General features: G+C 31.7%; 3 long non-coding RNA genes across 3 annotated transcripts; 1 reads left to right on the forward strand and 2 right to left on the reverse strand.

Annotated features, from left to right (window-relative positions):
* Positions 1-535: 535 nt before the first annotated feature.
* On the forward strand, positions 536-975 carry LOC146940629 (uncharacterized). Its single transcript, XR_015032096.1, has 2 exons — positions 536-676; positions 771-975. It is a non-coding gene; the product is annotated as an uncharacterized LOC146940629 (long non-coding RNA).
* Positions 976-3,284: 2,309 nt separating this feature from the next.
* On the reverse strand, positions 3,285-3,888 carry LOC146940630 (uncharacterized). The gene is made up of 3 exons (XR_015032097.1): positions 3,749-3,888; positions 3,621-3,653; positions 3,285-3,531 (listed from the first exon to the last, which is right to left on the reverse strand). It is a non-coding gene; the product is annotated as an uncharacterized LOC146940630 (long non-coding RNA).
* A 2,218-nt stretch (positions 3,889-6,106) lies between these two features.
* Positions 6,107-7,431, reverse strand: LOC146940631 (uncharacterized). Its single transcript, XR_015032098.1, has 2 exons — positions 7,292-7,431; positions 6,107-6,486 (listed from the first exon to the last, which is right to left on the reverse strand). It is a non-coding gene; the product is annotated as an uncharacterized LOC146940631 (long non-coding RNA).
* Positions 7,432-15,095: the final 7,664 nt, after the last annotated feature.

Raw genomic sequence — 15,095 nt, forward strand, 5'->3', positions numbered from 1 at the left:
TGTGAAAAGATAATTCGCATCACCATTGAACAAATCCATGCACCATCCTTGACTAAGCCTGCATATGCATTAAATGCATCGATACTTACTTTATAAGTTTTTCAAGATCCAACTCTAAATATTCTATTTATTGGTATAGATTCCTATCAAGATTATAAAAATAAAGTAAAACACTAATATATACTATAGCTATAAATTCGTCATGGCCTAGATTTCACATGAAATCCAACAACAACAAAAAAAATCCCTCTTTTGTGATTTCACTTTTCTGTCATGAAAGGTTAAAGAATAAAATAAAAACCTTGTAAAATAAGAATGAATTCTTATGATTGGTACAATTCTTTATTTGACCTCATTACTAAGGGTGATAGAAAGACAAACAACACTTTGATGTACTTAAGAGAGGTTTAATTATAATTTTTTATATCACCACTTTACTATGTGTGCTAAAAGAAAACATACGACACATTTAATAATGATGAGGAATGAGAATGAGAATGAGCTCTTAAACTATTTAATGTATTTAAGGTGAGAATGAACTTTATAAATCATAAAGTGATAATACCATATTATATCTCATACATGCAAAGGGGAGAAAGTATGGCTAAAATTATAAAGTTTGTTTATTTCATGATTATCTTTATTTCTCCATTTGTTGTTGAAACGAAAGAAGAAAGTAAGCCCCTTTTTACCCTTCAAAAGTTTTCTTAGGTACATTCTACATAATGTTTTATCTCATTTTACTAACATCATTTATTCAACAATGACAGTAAGCACCTGGCTCCCAGAACTTCCTCCGGGCTTATGTACTCATAATAATGACTGTCTAGATTATAATTGCCCTCGAAAAGCTTGGTGTATGACTTTTTTTCTTTCTTTTCTGCATCGTGGATCCCCGTTAGGTTACTGTAAGTGTATTTAAGTGATATGCTCGTAATATTCTAATAGAAAAATCCATAAGTTGTCATTTCGTAATTATGTTGGAACCCGGTAATTTGTATTTTTTTCATTTTCTACTTTCATGGACCATATAGTTATGGTTTTGTATTCTAAGATGATCATAATGAAATTTAATAAGGAATTTGAAATAATGTTTAGATTGTCTTCTTCTTTCTTAATTTGAACTTTAATTCATGTCCATCAAGAGTATCTATAATAATTAAGTTGAAAAAAGTGTTTATGTTACTTCTATGACTCTCATTTTATACTTATGTCATAAATTATTACACCTATGATTTTTATTAGATTCAATTTACAATTATCTTCTTTTTTTTTTAACATCATCAAATGCTTTATTTTCCTTTAAAATAAATGAAAAACAAGAATGTCATAAAAAATATAATAATTGGCAAAAATATTGTGAACGTGTTAACGGGAAAAAAATTTAATTTGTTCTTTTTTACCTTTTGCAATAACTTTTAGGGAGCTTCAAATTATAGGTGATATAGTTGAGCTGCTAACATAATTCAAATGTCAATCTATATCACATGATTCTTTTGCACCCTATTCTTTTAAAAAAAAAAAATAATACAAATATCTCTAAGGTTTATGCTTGAGTTTCAAGGTAAGACATGTAGATTAATAAAATAAATAAGAGAAAACAAGTCTTACTCATTGTTATTATGTCGACGTACACATATGCAGTAAGAAATTCAGAAATAGATACGTCGATCAGAAGGCAGCACTGTTATTGTGAATGTGTATCAGAAAGAAAAATTAAATAGGTGAACTACATGGAAAACTATAAGAAGAGGAATCCTTTATTTAAAACCACTCTTAACATATAGAATGCGTGAAATAATGTATGATATATGTCTGAAAAAATATGCAAACTATATTTGTCACATGTTAGAGAATTTATTAAAAAGCTTATAAAAGAAGTGAGAACTAATGACAACTTATATACAATTTGCACTTTATATAAATGAGCAATTCACTCTGCAAGATAAAAATCACTCAACTGCCCTTCCATTTTTATATATGCTTAACTAGTAACCAGTAACCACCAACTCTTTGTTGTTTTCATTGTCCACGTCATAGCCATCTCAGACAGTGCAATGCAAAGATTTTCTCCATCACAATATTTAATCAATTGAATTCTCTAGTTTGATTCAAATTCTGAAATATGAGTTAAAATAGACAATGTTAGTTTACTCCTATTTGACTTGGTTAAATTTTTTAAATGTTTAATCTATTTTAGATTTGGTATATTTCTATATGAGATCCAACTATATACTACACCACCGTAGAAGTCACCCCACCAATTTAAGGCAATGGCACTTAAGTGCCATGGAGGAAAAAAAATTGACTGCCGTTGGGAAATTTAGCGAGCGCAATAAACTGCCGTTGTGGCGAACGACAATTAACTACCGGAAGTATTTAGGTTTTTTTTTGCGATGTGAAAGAGCAATTTTATGTGTGAAAAGAGCAATTTTTCATGTAATTTGAAGACATTATTGGATCAAAGTATGGCAAGTACATTTATCCAGATCAATGTGACGTGTTATGCAGTTTCAATAGGGGCAAATCTCTCTATGTACTTGGTAGTGCATGTGATATGTGTTGTGAAGACATTATTGGATGAAGGCATTATTGGATCTCATATTATGGCAAGTCCATTTCCGTTTCAATAGAAAATCTTCACATACCCAAACCAAACAGTTTCAGATTATAACTAAATCATACAATTTTGTTGATCTTGAGCCAACAATTTAAGTAGATCGGCGACCAAATATTTTGGTAGGGTGACTTCAAATGCATATATATGCATGTGAAGAGTGTTTTTTTTTTCTTTTCTTTTCCGGTCAAGCATGTGAAGAGTGTTTTATTGGTAGCATATATATATATATATATATATATATATGTGTGTGTGTGTGTGTGTGTGTGTGTGTGTGTGTGTGTGTGTGTGTGTGTGTGTGTGTGTGTGTGTGTGTGTGCATTAAGACTGTCAATCTAATGCATAATAAAATGATTAAAACTTCATTTACGGAATATACAATGCTAAATGAGATTGAAACTCCAAAAGAACTTGGAATGGTATATAACAATTGACGGTATAGAAACTATACGAAACAATCACTAATTATGAGATGGAAATAATTTGAAAAGGTAAATCTTAGTTAGATTAGAAATAAGTTCAACTTGTGAATATCAATTAAGACATACTCATCCATTCAAAAATAAAATAAAATAAGACGTACTCATCAAGAGTCTTCAATTTTTATTAACATTCTCTTATGCACAATAGAGTAGTGGTGTTTATCAGCTCCAAGTTTACAAAATGGTTTGCATTAATATGCTTTATAATTGGTGAAAATTATGTCATCTAGCTCTGTACAAAAAAGTTAAACAATAATCAACGTTCGACATTCTACCGCGGCCATCATTAAAAGAAGGTATAAATATAGCACCGGTTTCTTGTCATAATTTATTTGCAACTTCTTCCCTTAACCGTATGTTGGCGCAGATTTTTTGAAGTAACAATATATGCAGGGATTCCCCTTAGTTTTGCTGCAAGCAGCAAGATTTCCACTGATTTCAGAGAACAACATCAGAAGAGAAATAAATTAATTCAATCAATTTTGAAAAAACAACTTATGTAATTATTGCATAAAACAAACCTGCTGTGTGCTAAGACCAAACAACGTGCAATACTGGAATCAAGCAAGCACCATTGTTGTTAACTTGTTATAAGAGAACATATGGTATAAACATATTGCAAATTCAAGAAATTCAACATATATATTACTTGGTACGTAGGAGTTCTTCTTCTTCTTATTCTTCTTCTTCATCTCTCTGCACATGTGTTTGTAGCAGAAAGTGAAAACAAAATTGTGAGGTGAGTGGATCGAGTAGAAAGAAGCAAAAGTTATAAAGAAATGATCGAAGGGGAAGAGTTTGTTTGGAAGAAATTGGAAACTATTGAAATAAAGTTATCAACATTTATGCATTATTGACAAGTCCATTTATCCACGTCAATGTGACATGCTATGTCCTTGTTCGAATGTCCTTGTTCTTTTAATTGGTGTTCTCATCACATGTGTAATGGCAGGAAGTTCAACAAGGCTAGGAGTAATTATATAGATGAAATTTATTCCACATTATGACAAGAGAAGTGGTTTCTAGAATATTTATAAATAAATAAAATTAGTTCATGGAAAATGTTTGTTAGACACTTCAATATGTGTAAACATGCACCTTTATAGTAATGATCTGATAAATGCGATAGTTTGATGATGCAAAAGGATAAAGAGATAGAAAAAAAATATGAAAGTGTTGAACGGGTGTATGAAATTTAGGACTTTGCCAAGTATCCAAGCCAAAAAATGTAAGACAAACTTTTAGTCAACAAAGGTTCTCCTTAATTCTAATTGGATAAGTATTCAATTTAAAACTTTATTTTAGGAAAGTGACTTGTTAATTAGGTTTATAATCATCATACATTGAGTATTAAATCATCACATACCCAAACCAAATAGTTTCAGAAGTATCAAACCCACTTGGGTTGGTCTGGTGATATTGGTTTGGAATCTGGGAGTGTGCTCCTCTTTAAGGTCTCAGGTTTGATTTTCCTCAGTGACAATTTGGGTGGGAAAATTTCGCTTCTTCAAAGAAAAAAGTTTCACAAGTTATAACTAGATCATACAATTTAGTTGATCTTGAGTCAACAATTTAACCACTTAATGTTAAATATTATTGTTTAGTGAAAGAAATTGGATGTCCAAATTTAACAACCAATGTTACTTACTTACTATAGTGGTCCCAAAGCATCTATCCTTACAAATGCATGTGAAACTCAAAAGGTTCAGAGTCCCAACTATTAACTGACTTCCAAGGGCAACAGAAAAATATTTACCATGCATCACCAAAATCATCAAAAACAGAACTAAGGTACATTTACTTTTCAGTTTCCAGCTTTAGCCGTGTCAATAATGAATAAGATTTTCATTTTTATGGAAGCACATAATATAAAACAGACTCAAAAGAACCACCTGAATAAGTGCAACAACATTAATTGATTTGAAAGGAAAATAAATACCTCCTGTATAGGACTTACTTAGTTCAAGCATATAGCATTGATCAATTCATATATTAAAGTTTAAATTAAATTATTAACAATCATCCATGACAAGGTTTCTATATATGTTATAAATTATATGAACATTTGTGATTGAGCATGAAAAATGAATATTGATTGGTATGAGTAAGTAATTAACTACTGCTACTATGATCAAGTGAGATTTTCCTCGATAGTCGTTGTGATTTATGGTCTTCTTTAATCTATTGGGAATCTTCTCCTCGCCGAGAATCCACAATGGCGTCGAGTTTAGGAACTGGAGGAGGAGTAGGTGGCGGACAAGGTAGTTTGTTTATAGGTTCCTTCAATCGGAGATAAATTTATTTGAGACACGAAATCTAAACATATCTTCTAGTTGTAATAACCTTGTATTTCTGTCAAAAGTTGTCACGTAGAAATCAAGTTGATTAATATCATACTCCACAATTGTTCATCTATACATCAAATATAATTTTAGCATAAACCGAGGCTGCATGCGTACACATGGGATTTGGGGTTGGACTTCAAATATTATTCATCTTGGCTTTGAGATCCAACAATATCAAAAGAAAGTGACATATTATCTTCATTTTTTTTTTACGAAAGTGACTTCAAGTGACATTTCATCTTTTATATCATCATAGTACATTTATTCATATATTTCCTTAAAGTTTTGCCTAGCCATATTAAGCAACACCGTAGAGTTTGATTCCCCACTCAATTCTTGCTTCAGAGGTGGCCCATGCCATGTGCCAATTGGGAGAGAATGATTGATTTTACATCACTAGCACAAAGACAAGTGCTGGCTATTTTGCATAAACGTTGCTAACTTGTGTTTTGAGAAAACATCGCAATCTTGTTGTTGATTCGAAAATTATTTTAACCGAACAAATGGACTCGATATTGAAACTCCAAAAGAATTTAGAATGGTGTAAAACAATTGAGTTCTGTTGAGGTCTCCTTCAATAATTGTGTATAACATCAATACTTTTGAATGAAACTACAGTATAGAAACTATGGAAACAATAACAAATTGTGAGATGGAAATAATTTGGAAGGGAAATATTAGTTAGATTAGATACTAAATTGCTTATGAAATCATAATATCAATTAAGACTTGCTCTTCAGGAGCCTTCAATTCAATCTATATTAAGTTAATTCTCTTATGCACACCTTTCACCAATTCTTAAGATCAGAACATAAATCAATTCCATATGTGAAATAAATGACATATTGATCCATGTTCACCAAGCTCTTTTATGAATAAGCCTTCATGTTACAATAGATGAGTAACACACTAAGCATCATTTGAGATCATCCTTCCTAACTTTTAATCTCGTGCATGGTCGATCCATTGCAATTAGATTAAGCTGACTATTGTACCTGGGAAGAAAGAAACATTTAACCGTCGTTCTGACCATTGTAATAATCTGCATTCACCAGAAGAAAAATAAGCAAAAAGATATAATTTTCAATATAACTTTTGCAGTCATAAAGTATCACTCTGAAAAATAATTTAATAATGAAACATTTGACTTTGTTAACTACAATTAGATCAGAAACTGTTAGTGGGAATGTAAATGCGCCAAATCAAGATATTGGTCAAGCTTGGCTAATTTTTTTCTCTTGTTTTCAAAAGCAGTACCATTTTCAAAAAGATCACCAAAAGTATGAGCATCAATTCCCAAATATATATCTCATATTGCAGTACTCTGACATCTTTTCCAAAGACATTATTTTATTCTGAGAAGGGAAACTATGCACTAGCTATATGTTGTGGCCAATAATTTCATTGGCAGAGTTTAGATGCACTGCAATTAATAGGGTATGGTAATGTACTGCACAACCCACAAATTGAGTTTATATTAATTCGAACACAATATTACTAAGATTTTCAACTTTAAAGGGTTACTTCTCTACTCTTCTCTTCATCCTATCCAACTTTCCTTCCTTCCTTCCTTCATTACCATGTTTTCTTTTGTGAAATGTTGGCAACTACTGCTCCATTATCTCACTACTACTGGAGAGAAGAAGAAGAAGAAGAAAAAAGAAAACCAACCAACACCAAGTAATCATCTATAGATTTGTGCTAAGACCAAATAATGTGTTGAAAACATTGTGTTGAGAGTATCACATTGTTTGGTTTAGTACAAATTTATGGATGGTTTTCAACATGAGATTTCTTCTTGGAAGTTTAATTGGTATGAATGGATCTACAAATGTTATTTTCTATACCTTAGCACCGGGTGGCTCAGGGACAAAAGGAAAGGTAGAGAAAATAGAGAAACTCTCTAATATTCTCAAAGAAAGTTGTTATTATTGAATGCTTCTATGATTGAGTATGCCTAAACACTTGATGGTGAGTCTTATTTATACTACTCTAGGAAGGCTCTACATTACAAACTAGAAATATCTAGAAACATCGATTACAAAGAAAAGTCTAGAGACATGGATACTCTAGTTTATAAGACTAGAAGGATCAAGAAATGCTAAGATTTCCCTAGTGCTTAATTTTATTTTATTTAGTAGAGTGTAGATTCCTTATTATTCCATAGTATTCTAGAGACTCCCATATTATTCTTTAGTGTTCTAGAAACTTCCACATTAATGCATCGGTTATTCAGTTTAGTGTTTTGCTTCATACTCAAAAACAGACAATTTCTAATATAACAAGGCGCTAGGTCCAGATGGTCTAAATCGAGGATTTATCAGAGATAATCTTATTGAATTTGGTATCCCCCAATTATGGTTGATATTATTTGGTGGTGCATCTCCTCGTCTATAGTGAAAGTTCTTTGAAATGGAGAAGCTTTAAAGGAGTTCAAGCCATGGAAGGGTTATTCGCCAAGGCGATCATTTATCCATGTACCTCTTGGTTATGTATCAGTATATTGAAAGATTTTTCCATTTAATTTTGGTCGTCGATCAAATTTTTGGAAGCCTGTTAGATTTTCTAGTGGAGGACCTTTCTTATCTCACCTAACCTTTGCAGATGATCTCATTTCTTTTTTCTAAAGCAAGTTTAGAACAGGTGGAGCTTTTGTGTAGTATTTTGGATATTCTTTTTTCTTAAGGGTTTGAATGGATTTATAAAGCTTAAATGGTTTAAATGGACCTTAGGGAACATAATTGAAACATGATTTGCACTAACTAGAATTAGAAAACTTGTCTCAGCTAATAAATTCAGGGAAGAATGGTAGATAGATTCTTTTGATTCATCACAATGAAAATCATCAAGGATTTTGTGACTGTTTCCTCATTTTATGGATTGATCATAAGTGCAATCAAATCAGCATGATGCATAATAATCAAAATAACAAAATTCAGCCTTGTGCTAACTATAGTTTGATTTCCTTCAAACCAGATTAGAACTTGTTTCAAGATTGGTCTAGTATTGAATCTCTAATTTCAGTGCTTGGATTTGAAGTTAAGAAAATTGAGCTAGATTTAATTTGAGATGATGTCTCTTGCCATTGACATCACCATTAATTTATAACATGAACACGTTTTTATTTATTTGAAGACTTTAGTACATGTTTTAAGAGCAAATGCAGAAGGATGGAACATAATTGGACTCTTGAGTGAATAATTCTTGGATGAACACAACAATTTAGATATTTAATTTGATTACACACACAAAAAAAGTACACATCATATAATCATTTTAAAACTAATGATTATTTAATTATTATTTTTTCTGTTTTTTTTTTTTTTGTGTCTACACAAGAATTGCTGAGTACTCTAACACAAAAATAAAATAAAATAAAATAAAATATGCTAGCTGCACCCAAATGATAATACAATAAACCATTCCCCCTCTTCTCATAGACTGATCACATATAAACCTGAATTCACAATTATTTTACTTGTATATTTAAGATTCAATCTATGGTGGCATGCCATTTGATTTATCCCAATGTTATGACATTTTTCTTTCACTTTCAATTTTTTTTGAGCAGAATTTTTTTTCCTGCACTAATTTTTTTTTGAACAGGAATATTATTTTGTTTCTTTTACTTTCGAATTCTTTTTATTTTTAAATACGTACTCCAACATTCAGTAAAAAAAAATAATTGCACAAGATTGTACCCACAAACTCATGTAAAGTGCACAATAATTGTACTACAAAGATTGCATCACAAACTCATGTATAGTGCACAATAATTGTACTACAACAAAGAATCTCGAGTGGAATAGGTCAAAAACCAATAGTAATGGGACCTCAATATACCTACGTGTACACTAAGGCAAAAACTGATTCTAGTAGTTGTTATAGAATGAGAGACGTGGTCAACAAAAGGGAATACATGGTGAACACTAAAAAGTAAAAGACCAAGTCAGGAACCATTAAATCAAATAGAGCAATTTTTCAAAAATTAATCAAGATTAATTCCAAAATAAAATTATCGATGTCATGCTATAGGCAAAAGAGTAAAATGCATTGGTGCATACATCAAGTATTGGTCACTTATAAATAGCAACCATCGATTAGCTTCATCTCATTCATTCATTCATCAAATGCATGAAATTTCAATATCTGAATTTATTCAAACCCATTATGTAGTAATCTCATCTCAACACACATTATTTTCCTTACACTTCCCTTTCTTTCTCTCTCTTTCCCACAGTTCCCATTACTTCTCAGTTCTCGGCACAATGATTCGTGTGCATGGTCCTTGGTTTTTTTGCAAATCGGTGAGTGTTTGGGTCTTCTCTTTTTGTTTCCATTATGCTTCATACAACCACTTTAATTGTTTTTTTCATGAGAAAAATTTAGGTCGAGGGAATAGTTTCTTGCATTTTAAATATCATCATTTACCTATTTAAATATGGGTGAATTTTTTTTTCATAACGACATATTATGTTTCATGTTCTTTTTTATTTAATTAAATGTTTTACTCAGATGAATAATGACCGATTTTTTTTTTTATCATGATGATATTAGTTCTCTCTCTCTTGAAAAATTAATTTATAACTTGCAATATACCCATGCAACATAGACTCATTATCATACACTCATTAATGTAAGTATATATATTTTTTTGAATAAATTAATGTAAGTATATATGTCATATGAAGTAATTCTTTAAAAAAAAAATGTCATATGAAGTAATGCTTGATTTCCTTTGCCCTTAACCTCAATACTATATGTTTTCATATAACATTAATGATGTTTGCTTGATTTCAGTGTCGTTGTCAACACATTGTTTGGTCTTAGCACAAACCTATGGATGACTATGAGGTTCTTTCTTCGAAGTTTAAATCTTCTGATGAGGTAAAAAGAAAATGACAGCTGCTGCTTATAGTTGGTGGCTTCAAAGCAAATAGTCTGGCAATATTGAACGGTGCTATGCATCTTCTTTCCGATGTCCGATGTTGCTTCATTTTCCTTTTCCTTGTTTTATTTATGGTCTGCGGGATGGGAAGCTACTCCTCGCAAGACTACATATTTTATAGAATAGAGATTCTCAATGCTTTGGTTTCTATGCAATTAATTTGATTGCTTGCGGGATGGGAAGCCATTGATAGATTTGTTGTAGGTCCTCAAAAAGTCGAGGATTTTTTAATGTCTCTAGTTGCTGCAATTGGTCTTGTCATTAACAACATTACGACTTTGTCAAAATCCGCAAGTGAAGCCAAAAAGTTTGTCCAAAGGATGAAATCCCATCACTATATATATAGCCTATAGCGATGACACAAAATCCATTGGTGTAGGAAATTAAAAAGGACGGACATAATGTGCCACTGAAATAGGGCTTTTGGGCTAAGCAAGAGTCTTTTACCCTTTACCTACAGATTCTTTGCTGTTGCTATAAGTCGATTTTCTTGTAGTTTGGGTTTTAGTCGTTATAAATATTTTTTTACTCCTAGTAAATACTCCATATTTTGCTTTTAGTCCTTCAATTTATTTTTTTACAGATTCGAATTGATCTTTGTAATATGTGTAATATACTATTTAAAAAAATATAGCACTTTTTTATAAGCATACTTTTATTAAAAAAGAGCAAACTAGCAAAGATATGCAAAGCTACTCGAAATTCAGCACACAAACTATTATGGAGTTTATCATCCACAACACTAATTTAAGAGATAGAAAATAAATGTAAGTGGTTGTTGAAAGTTACAATAAGTTAAGTTTTATTTTTATTGAATTGTTAAATTCGGATTAAAGGATTCTCATCTTTTAATTAGCATGAGAACAACAAGTGCAAAAAAAAAAAATGTTTTCTTCAAAAAAAAAAAACAAGTGCAAAAATGTGTGTAATTTTTTTTTATTGGGAATACAAACTCATGTGTAAAATTTTTGAAAACTTGAAACAAATATAGGAATTTTGTTTGTATTACAAATTTTGCACATTACGTTCGTTTGCAGCTGGTTCTCTCTTTTAAAGGATTCTTGCTTATAATGTTTTAAATAAAACATAAATTAGTTACGGTATAAACATCAAAGAAGACAAACTGTGGTATCTGACCTTGTGTGCTGCAACACTTGCTTCACCATCTCACCTTGTGTTTATGATTTATCATGAACAAACACATCAGCTAGACTAAACCAATCAATTTGAGTAATATCAAAATTAAAAGAAAACTCAAATCACCACAAACAACTTGTTCTTGCAATTATGGAGAATTTTGTTGTTGTACACTTTAGCTTTTTCCAACGTTACACACTTCGAAACAAACACACTCTGAATTGTATGTACTTAATATGTAACATTATGTTATTCATATACTAATTATTGCTTATTTTATGTATTAAGCAAAATAACTTAATACGAATCAATCAAAGCACAAGTACATATGTGAGATGTGACTCATTTCATTTGTTTCCAAAATATGGCAAATAGTACTTTCCAAGCTTCATCTCCATTTTTATCCTTTTCTTTGCAAATATCACATTACAAACCCCACCATGTGAATACCATCACATGGCCAAGATCTTCACATGCAAAACACCTAGCGACTCTGCATCATAATGACTTCAACCATCACTCCAATTGTGGCTATAAAATAGAGAACGCTACATAGCATTAGCAACAACACTTTTTTTCATCTTCTTCTTCTTCATCATAGTTTTTCTCTCTTATGTCAGCCTCTTTTCCTTTTAATTACCATCTTCATTTTCTTATATTTCATTAGTTTGTTAGCTCATGGACACTAATACTACAGATAAGAAGATGAAGAACACCCACGAATATCAAGTAATCATATATAGATTTGTGCTAAGACCAAATAATGTGTTGAAAACAAATGTGTTGAGAATATCACATTGTTTGGTTTAGTACAAATTTATGGGTGGTTATCAACATGAGATTTCTTCTTGGAAGTTTAATAGGTTTGAATCTATAACGTTTTAATGGTTTTAATGGACCTTAGGGAACATAATTGATACATGATTTGCACTAACTAGAATTGGATAACTTGTCTCAACTAATAAATTCATGGAGGAATGATTTTTTCGATTGATCACAATGAAAATACTCAAAGATTTTGTGACTGTTTCCTCACTTTATGGATTGATCATAAGTTCAATAATATCCGCCTTGTGCTACTGAGTTTGATTTCCTTCAAACCAGCTAAGAATTTGTTTCAAGATTGATTTAGTATTGGTTCTCTGTTTCAGTGTTTGGATTTGAAGTTAAGAAAGAGCTGGATTTGATTAAGATGATGTCTCTTGTCAGTGAAATTGTTAACTATAATATATTGACAAGTTTTATTTATTTTAAGACATCAAGTGCATGTTTTTGGAGTAAATGCAGCTCATGGATATAACACAATTGGCTCTTGATTAATTACGAAAACATCTGGGAGGCAGATTATTGCAACAAAAAAAAAAAACAGGGATGTTCTTGTCTTTTCTTTGAATGGTTTAGTAATCCATTAGAGTTGTATCCTCCAAATAGATTGATATTCAGTAGAGTTGTATCCTCCAAATAGATTGATATTCAGTTTTTGTCATTAGATAGACGTTCACTTATCGGGTGATTAGCGTACTGCTTGTATTTGCATTGAAAATTGAGCGTATTTTTGAAAAGAGAAAAAGTCAGCCTAAAAAAGCTGAAAAAGTTTATTTTATTTATATATTGTGTAGATAAATGAATCACGCATGATTCAGTCTTGAATAAAGATTCCAAATCTAACCAGACCGATTTTCATAAAAGAAGGTCCAAAATAATCTAATTATATCGATTGTTTTATTTTTGATTTTTTTTAATTCACTTTGCAATTTTAATTCGAATTCAATTGATTCTTCTTAAGTTGTCCTGTCTTCTCTGTTTGTCTATGCTCTTTCCTTCTTCAAAGCTCCTTCATGTATAATCTCTTCCATAGAATCTCTTTTGAATAATTTTTTTTTGAGGGGAGTGAGGACCTTGGGAAAATGTCGTGGATTGGTCGGAAAATTGTTTGCTTAAAGAAAGGAATATGGAGGGTTGGGGGTTAGGCAGCTGAGAGAGAGTTTAATACCGCTTTGTTAGGAAAATGGTGTTGGAGGATATTAGTGGATAGAGAAGGTTTTGGGTATAGGGTGATGGTTGCTCGTTATGGTGAGGAGGCTGGGAGGTTGGAGGGAGGTCGCAAAAATACGGGATGGTGTAGGGGGGATGGAGGAGGTTGTTTTGCGGATAGTGTGGTGAGAAAAGTGGGAGATGGTGTCGACACTTATTTTGGGTATTATAGGTGGTTAGGAGGAGTTCCTTTTTGTGTGAGGTTTAACCGCTTATTTGAGTTGGTGGAGAATAAATCTACTTCGGTAGCCTCTATGTATTCGCTAGGATGGGAGGAAGGGGGCGAGGCGTGGATGTGGCGGTGAAGGTTGTGGGTGTGGGAGGAAGAGTTACTAGTGGAGTGTAGAGAATTACTTGAAGTACCTTCGGTTCTCTTTGACCGTTAGTGCGGTCTTGGATTGGTTTCTCGGGCGCTCATTCTCAGTTTCTTTCAGATCACTTCAGTTAGCTTATTTATTTAACAGGTGGTTTAAAAGCGGGGCGTTCGTTCTTACAGCTTATTTGGCTCCTCTGTGTGCGTAGTGTGGAATGAATGTAATAATAGATTATTTAAGAATTTAGATTGTTCCATACCTAACCCACTTGGGTTGGCCTGGTGGTATTGGCTTGTGATCTGGGAGTGTGCTCCTCCTCGAGGTCTCAAGTTCGATTCTCTCCAGTGTCAATTTAGATGGGCTAGTTTAGCTTCTTTCAAAAAAAATAAAGGATTGTTCCATACCTTTGTTCTTGGATTAAGTTAAGTATTATTCCTTTTGGTATCTGAAAGCAAAGAATGCCAATTTTATTTATGGCTTTCAGAGGTGGTGCTTGTGCCCGTTTACATGTTTGGGCTTTGGCTAATTATTTTTTAGCTCTTTGGCTGATTGTTTGTATATTTTATTGGTTGTCTTGGTACACCTTGTACTAAGGAGATCACTTTGTCAGTTGTTCAAAAAAAAAAAAAAATTGAATTCGATTATGTGACACTTTTGACTTTCTAGTACTAGAGGATGTGTTCTTTTACAAAAAGTTCAAAACGTCATGGATAACAATGATGCATCTCCAACCTTTATATCTATGAATGTAGTTTTTAAGAGTTTTGATTTTGCCGTCTAAAAGTGTTAGCGACCAACCTTTTGCTCGTTTTTCTTTAATTTATGTGTAATTTTCTACTAGAGGAAATAATTTTAAAAAAAATTGTTTTTTTTATATGAATGGAATACCTCTAATATTAGTTACCATTGAAAAACGAAGGTTTTTATGTATGTATGCCTCCATTAAAATCCAGTGATGTGATATGTCATGGTATAGCTAGCTTGCCCTCCTCCTCCGTCCCTAATTATATAAAAATTCACCACTCACTCAATAAAAAAAAGTCCCAAACATAAGTTCTTTTAAATTACTAACACTAATTAATATTACTAATTTATCATATAATATGAAAGTCAATATTGAATGTACACATCTATAAAAATAATTTAATATTAATTACATACACAAATTACATATTAACTTTACGATCAACTAATTTTTTTTTATAATGTTACAATGTA

This window comes from Medicago sativa, chromosome 3, assembly GCF_051527215.1.
Source record: "Medicago sativa cultivar Bolivia chromosome 3, Bolivia_mono, whole genome shotgun sequence".
In the NCBI taxonomy this organism is placed as follows: domain Eukaryota; kingdom Viridiplantae; phylum Streptophyta; class Magnoliopsida; order Fabales; family Fabaceae; genus Medicago; species Medicago sativa.